The 7778-nt window shown below is 53.5% G+C and overlaps 1 pseudogene; it reads right to left on the reverse strand.

The window, feature by feature from the left end:
• LOC137144315 (zinc finger protein 850-like) overlaps positions 1-6715 on the reverse strand; it is a 36066-nt pseudogene extending 29351 nt beyond the window's left edge.
• Positions 6716-7778: the final 1063 nt, after the last annotated feature.

Consider the following 7778-nt stretch of genomic DNA (forward strand, 5'->3'; position numbering starts at 1 on the left):
GGCAAAACTGTGGTCAACAAGTAGGTGGACAAGTTTGATTCAGTGGATAGAGTTTACTTAGATTTTCAGAAAGCTTTTCATAAGGTCCCTCACCAAAAGCTCTTAAGCAAGTGGCCATGTGATAAGAGGGAGGTCCTCTCCTGGATCAGTAACTGGTTAAGATAGCACACAAAGAGTAGGAATAAAAGGGTCAATTTTCAGAATAGAGGGAGGTAAATAGTGGTGTCCCTCAGGGGTCTGTACCGGCGCCAGAGCTGTTTAACATATTCATAAACCATCTGGAAAAAGGGGTAAACAGAGAGGTGGCACAATTTGCAGATGATAGAAAACTACTTAAGATGGTTGAATCCAAAGCAGACTGCAAAGAGTTACAAAGGGATCTCACAAAACTGGGTGACTGGGCAACAAAATGGCAGATGAAATTCATTGTTGATAAATGCAAAGTAATGCACATTGGAAAACATAATCTCAGCTATAGATATAAAATGATGTGGTCTAAATTAGCTGTTACCACACAAGAAAGAGATCTTGGAGTCATTGTGGATAGTTCTTTGAAAATATCCACTCAATGTGCAGCGGCAGTCAAAAAAGCTACCAGAACACTGGGAATCATGAGGAAAGGGATAGATATTAAGACAGAATATATCATATTGCCTCTTTATAAATCCATGGTAAGCCCACATCTTAAATACTGCATGCAGATCTGGTCGCCCCATCTCAAAAAAGATATACTGGAATTGGGAAAGGCACACAAGAGGGCAATCAAAATGATTAGGAGAATGGAACTGCTTCCATATAAGTAGGGATTAATAAGACTGGGACTTTTCAACTGGCAAAAGAGACAACTAAGAAGGGATATGATAGAGGGGATACAATCATGACTGGTGTGGAGAAAGTAAATAAGGAAATGTTATTTACTCCTTCTCTTAACACAAGAACGAGGAGTCACCAAATAAAATGAATAAGCAGCAGGTTTAAAATAAACAAGGGGAAGTATTTCGTCACACGACGCACAGTCAACCAGTGGAACTCCTTGCCAGAGGATGTCGAGAAGCTCAAGACAGTAACAGGGTTCAAGAAAGAACTAGATAAGTTCCTGGAGGATAGATCCTTCAATGGCTATTTGCCAGGATGGGTAGGGATGAAAAACCATACTCTGTATTGTCCCCAGCCTCTGTTTGCCAGAAGCTGAGAATGGGCGACAGGATGGATAACTTCACAAATTGCCCTGTTCTGTTCATTCCCTCTGAAAACCCTGGAATTGACCAATGTGGGAAGACAGGACACTGGGTTGGATGAACCATTGGCCTGGCCCAGTCTGGCCGTTTTTATGTTCTTAAATAATATTTTGCAAGTCCGTGAGGATTAGCATGGCACAGGCTCAATCTTTGAGTGCAGGCCACGTGATGGAAGCTTCTGTTCGCTACATAAGACCTGAACTCAAGTTGTCCCTTAGCGAAGAGAAGACGTTAGACTTTGTGCTACGCAGACCCTGTGCTCTGTTCCCTGAGCATCCTGTGGTGGGCAGAGCAGAGTGCTGGTCCGTGTGTCACTGACAGGTTGGGGGGTTGCTGAATCAGGGCAGAGTTGAGGATGCAGTGTAGGGGTGACATGAACCTTAACACTTCATTTCCCCTTCTAGTAACCCAGGGGACAGGGATCCTTACCTAGCGAGGCCACGTTCTCACGGTTCTCCTGCGTCACGTCTCTGTACAGGGCTCTCTGACGGGGGTCCAGCAGAGTCCACTCCTCCTCGGTGAAATACACAGCCACTTCCTCGAAGGTCACCGGCCCCTGAAAGAACAAGAGTCCCGCACTCAGCACCTGCTGCCCCCGTCATCCCCCCCCCCCACTATACACGGGGGAGCAGGGCCTATCCAACAGACACACACTCAGCCGAGTCCCACCCACAGCCTCCTCGGAGCATCCAAGAGGTATTAGTGTGAGGGGAGATAGGGGAAGCCCCTCAACCCTTCACAACAGACAGAGGTGGTGTTCACTGTCATCACACACGACTTGCCAGAGGCTGACACAGGAGATGCAGCCCCCAGCAGGTCCAGGGAGAGACCCCGCTTGTAGAAATCTCAACACCCCGCCACTGCCAGCAGCTGGACGTCAGGGGATGGGGCATCTCCCCTAATCCTCATGGGTGGGTGCCCCCTTCCTCTGACACAGCAACCTCTGGTTAGCAGATCCATGCTCCAGCACCGAGAGCCAGGCAAGTTTTCCCAGCCCAGACCGGTTTGTTCCCTGTCCCACAAATAGGGGAATTTCCTCGACCAACCCCTATGGGTGTATTCCTCCAATCCAGGCCCCAGATTTAACTAGTCCCAGCAGGTTCATCACACCTTGTCCCCCTCCCTTCCTCCACCCTGTGCACTTCCTGTGCCCCCTCCCACCCTCAGCTTTAACTCCCGGGATGCTCCCACTTCCCGTGCATTGACTGACCCCTCTTGCCTCTACAGGAACCCACCAGCCATTGCCTCATAATCCCCACCTGAGCCAGTTCCACTGCAGCCACTTCTCTGCCCCGAGCAGGATGGGAGAATCTGGAGTGACCCGTGGCCGTTATTCTGCAGCCTGTCCGGGGGAGAAGGGTTATTGGGGACATTTCAGAACAGACTTTTAGTCATTTCTCATCGCGGTTCTCACTGGCACTTTCTCCGCAGAGATGTTCTAGACTTTCATGCTAGGAAATTCTCAGTCACTTTATTGTAAGGCAGAGCCAACCCGTCCCACCAGAATTAACCCACTGAGACCCTTTAAAACTCGACATGGTTCCCGAGGGCAGCACATTCCCCAGCGGAGGGGGAAAGACACAGGGGTAGGGAAAAGGCAAAATCTGTTTAGTGATGATACAATAACTGGATCAGAGCAGGTGCTTGTCACCTCACTCCCCGCTTATTCCTCCTCACTTTTTCTCTCCCCTCCTGGCTCAGAGATGTGGTTATGGTTTATTCCTAGATGTCTTCACTATCCTGAAAGAGCTAATCCCGTTTTGGACCCAAACTTTCTGCTTCATCCCCGTCTCTACGAAGCACTGATGGGGTTTCAGGCTCTCTGGCTGCGATAGAGATGCAGCAGAGAAAGGGTTATTTTGCACAGTTTCAGGCCGCCTAATGTCACAGCTGGGATTCCAAACGATGGAAAAAATCATGAATGTGGGTTTCGTTGAAATTAATATTTCCCAGGGTGGATCCATCTCTGCTAAAGCAGCTAACTACACATTTCAGACTTGGTCCATACACAATGTGACGCTCTCTTCCGATCCACAGCCAATACAGGATAGAAAACATTGAATGATCAAGTGCAGCATTTCTCAGCTGTGGGGTTGCAACCCCAAGGGGTTCTTGACAGACAACCAGATGGGCTATGAGATATGGATGGATTTATTATGATCTTAAACAAAGAAAAACCTCACTCCGCCACTTACTGCCCATTTCACCCTCAAGAACAACTGTTCTCAGTCAGCCTCTTGAAACACACACAGGCAGGTTATAGATCAGCCTTGTTATGTGTTTTATTCTCTTTTCACTGTAAATGTAAGGGGTGAGAAAATGTGAGAAACACAAACACGCATGACAGCAGCTCCCTCTTTGTGCAAAATGAAAACCCTCATTGCCAGTCTGTATCCAGTGTTCCAGCCCCATTGCTCAGCCAGAGTCGGTCTATACAGGGTATACCGGGACCCCACCCTACCTCAATCACTCATTAAAGCTGTCAGACTCCTCAGTGTGCGGTTATTTTGTCTCTGTCTCATCCTGTTTAGCACCATTCAGAGTGTTGTTCCTTTCCCCAAAGGGAAGCACACCCCTGGGATCAGGATTCGCTCTGAATCCCCATCAGATGTCACAGCTGGAGTGAATCCGTCAGTCACGGGGCTCACCCAGCTTCACCCTATTACACAATTTCCAGGTCCACACAGGGGCTGGAGGCCGGGATACCCAGTCCCTAACACGGTTATTGGTTGGATATCACCCCACGGCCCGTCAGAGACAGACACGTACCTGTGTCGCTCCCCAGCTCCAGGCGCAGAGTCTCTGGGGGAAGGAGAGGACGGGAGAGGTGAGAATTCAGGCCCTCGCATGCATGGAGAAGTTCCCATTGGTTATTAATGTAATTAATGGTAATTAATTAATGTATTAATGGCTTTTAACTACAAGACGGTGACACAAACTGAGGCCAGTAAGACAGTCATTGGACACAGAGGCAGCCACGCAGGGCTACCCCCATGGGGACGGGCGACTGGCTGAGGTGGGGCTGTGAGACAGGCTCAGGCTCTGTGACATCACTAGAGTTCCTGACTCCTCCCCAGGGTGTGGGTCGCTCTAACAAGGGGAGATGCCACCCCCAGACTCCCATTCACCTTTGAATCCCAGAAGCACCTCCTGCAGGTTGGCACTTTTCAGAGAGAAATCGCCGAGTCTCTTCTCCAGCACCACAAACCTCGGCTCTGGCTTCTTGGATATCCTGGCCTCTCTGCCAGGGACAGGAGGAGGGGTGAGAAATGGGCCTGATCCCTGACCCGAGCCCCAGCAACCCACAAATCCAAGGACACCTGGATCTGAGCTTTGCAGCCTGAGATGGTCGCTGTTCTAGTGAGTCACCTGCTCCCAGCCCTGTGTTCTGCATGGGCCCCGAGAGATGGGACGTGGGGAAACTTTGAGGCAAGGAAAAAAGACAGGTATAGGAGCTTTCTCTGGGATGCCGTGGTTCTGTGGGGAGTGTTGAAGTAAACTGTTTAGGCCTTAAACTTTGGTCAAGATAAAGTATGTTTTCTGGGTAAGGGAAGGGGTAGAACAGAGAGCAAGAATGTGCTGAGAAATGTAACTGTCTGAACCAAAAAATGCTTGTGCTGCCGGCTGGAACGGGGCAGCCATGTAAATTTCAGGGCTCAGCCAGGCCATTGACCAGGCTAGTCCTGCAGGGAGCAGGTGAAGAAACTCACTGACTTTTGCCCCAGGCTCCCAGCCGAGAGCAGAGACCAGCAGCATGAAACATGACAGTGACGCCAGCTCCGGCCATATGTCTGACAGCCCCGGTGTGATTCGCTGTCAGAGAGAATCTCGGCCTCTAAGCCAGCGTGTCACACCTCAAGTGCAGTACGACCTCCGTATTCAGGGCAGTTACCAAAGCTTCAGCCCCCTCCCATGAGGGGAGTGAAACAGAGCCAGGGACCTACCTGCTCCCAGCACTACCAGCACCCTAGAGAGGGAGGAAAAAAAGAGACAGTCAGAGGACTTGTCTGGGGCAGGGGAAGCCTCCTGCTATGCAGGGAGTCACCATGGGAGCCTCTGGTATTTGGGGAATTTCAGGCACTCTGGTTCCTGTTCAGAGAGCAGGTGCCTTCTCCCCCGTCCCCACCAGCAGGGCCATTTGCTCTCAGCAGCCCTAGCCATCCCACCCGGGAGGTTGCCACTGGGGCAAGTTTCTCCCCCAATGCTTTACAGGAGGAATTTTTCTCTGTCTTGAGAGTCAAATTCCCCCCAGTGCTGAGAGCCCCACAGCCCCCCTGTCCCAGTAAACCCATTAACCTTTGGTGAGTGGGGCCTTCGGCTTGGGTCGGGACCTCTGCATGGGGGAAGGGATTTCACCCTCAAAGTACCAATGCAGACAGACATTTGCAGGGCAGGAGAGAAGATCCTGGGATTGCAGCATCCAGGATTCCCAGGATCCATCCCTGGCTCTACCACAGACTCACCGTGTGACCGTGGGCAGGGCTCTGCCCCTCCCTCTGCATTGCTTCCCCCTTTGTCCCACAGGGATCACGCCCCTGAACCCGCTTTGTAAAGGGCTTTGGGGTGTGGGGCGGAGAAGCTCCTATAGAAAAGCTGCAGGTTGTTATTTCAATGACACAGCCTGACCTGCAGGGATCGGCTCAGCGACTGCTGCTCCTCCTCTCCTCCCCTCTCACTGAGCAGGGAAATTTCCTGGACGCCCTCATCCCTTCTCTTGACAATGGCTCTCTCTAGCTCCTCCAGCTGGGACAGCAGCAGCTGCTCCTGCTCCTCCAGAAACCCCTGCAGCTCCTTCCACACTGAGATGATTTTTTCTCTCTCGGCATCCATCTCCTTCTGCAATCACAGGGAGAGGGCAGCTCAGTAACAAGGGAGAATCATACATGTGCCTCCTAATGGGGGGAGTTATTGACCAGATCACGGGGTGTCTTACAGTGGAGGATGGGAAATTCACATAGGCCAGGATGGGTGGAGGCTCAGGGCAGGGGTGAGCTGTACATCGCCAACAGGAGGGAATCTTCTCCCCAAACCTCATCAAATTGCCCTGAGCCAAACCCTCCATCTCTGCAGCCCGTTTCCTCTCCTTCCTCCCCATGTCCCCTAGGTGCTAGAAAGGACCCGGTCACTGTAACATCCAAACAGCCCTTGGGCAGGGTCTCTGGGCTAACACAGACTGACACCCACCCAGACCCTCTTGCACCCTAAGGGCATCGTGTCACCCACACATGTCCGACCCTGCACTCTCCCTGGGCTTCAGCGGGGACGGTTTCCTGGCTGAGGCTGGCAGGATGGGCCCTGCACTCACCACGTCACTCAGGGAGCTCAGATCCCAGGCCAAGCTGAGGGCAGGGGGCTCTGGGCACCTACCAGCAGCTCCTCACTTTGCTGCTCCTCCCCGGCTTTGGCTGCTTCTCTCTGTTTTTGAAGAGGGGCCAGATGCTCTTTTGGTGCTTCCTGGAAGGAGCAGGGGGGTTACAAGGTAATGCAAACAGCCTCCCAGCTGTCACATTTCAGGGCTCCTCCTGCCCTGCAGATTCCTGTGGAGAGTCCCCAGGGCTCTGACTTTTATCCCAGGTCTTGTGCAACATGAGCGAGGAAGTTAGGAGAGGGGGGCAGCGAAAGGGTGGAACAGAGACCACGTTTTCCACAGAAAACACAGCACCCCGCAAGCCTGAAGGGACAGGGGTGCAGGCCAACTCCCCGAGCTCCCAAACATAGACATCTGAGCACCCAACCTCAGAGATAGCCCCAGTTTCCCCAGCTCCAGCCCCCAATGCGCCAGATCAGATCATAACCCCCCCCAAAACAAACACCCCCAGCTCTGCCCCCCACAAACCAGCACCCCCCCAACCAGCCCCCAAAGCCCAGCACACCCCGAATCCCGGCTTCCGCCCTACCGGTCCGGTTCTGCCCCCCCCTCCTCCTCACTGCCCAGCTCGGGACTCCCGCCCGGCCCCCCGCAGCTCCGGGCAGCCCCTCTCCGGCCGCGGGGAGCCCGGGACCCCACCGGGGCAGAAGCCCGGCCCCTCCCGGCCTGGCCATGTCCGCCCCACGCGTGTCTCCGGCCCACGCCGCCCCGCCGGGATCCGCCCACTGCCTCCGGACCCACCGCGCCGCAGAGCCGGAGCAGCCTCGGCTCTGCGCTCCCGGTCCCGGCCCCAGCCCCGGCCCCGGCCATAGCTCGGCGGCTGCAGACAGACACACAAAGGGGCCTGGCTGGGAGAGGAGGAGGTGGCTCCAGCCAGGGATTGGCTCAGGCCTGCTGGGCCCCGCGCAGGGTGTCTGTGACACTCGAGGACTGGAGCTGTTGCCCAGACAAAAAGTTACATCAAGCCCTGGAGGAAATCAATTGCCCAGGGTGTTTGTGGCATCTCTGTCATTGGCCCTGCAGCCGTCTAAACAGAGAGCCCAAGAAACAAGGTCCAGTCTCGGCAGGGTCCATCTGCCTCTGCAGGGCCCAGTGGCTCTTTTCACCGAGGTCGGCTTTGCTCCAGGGCCAGATCCTGAAGCTGGGCAGCCCCTTCTGCCAGGTGTATGAGG

This window comes from Emydura macquarii, unplaced genomic scaffold (genome assembly GCF_026122565.2).
Source record: "Emydura macquarii macquarii isolate MOO-44397 ecotype Brisbane River unplaced genomic scaffold, CSIRO-AGI_Emac_v2 contig_3450, whole genome shotgun sequence".
Classification (NCBI taxonomy): domain Eukaryota; kingdom Metazoa; phylum Chordata; order Testudines; family Chelidae; genus Emydura; species Emydura macquarii.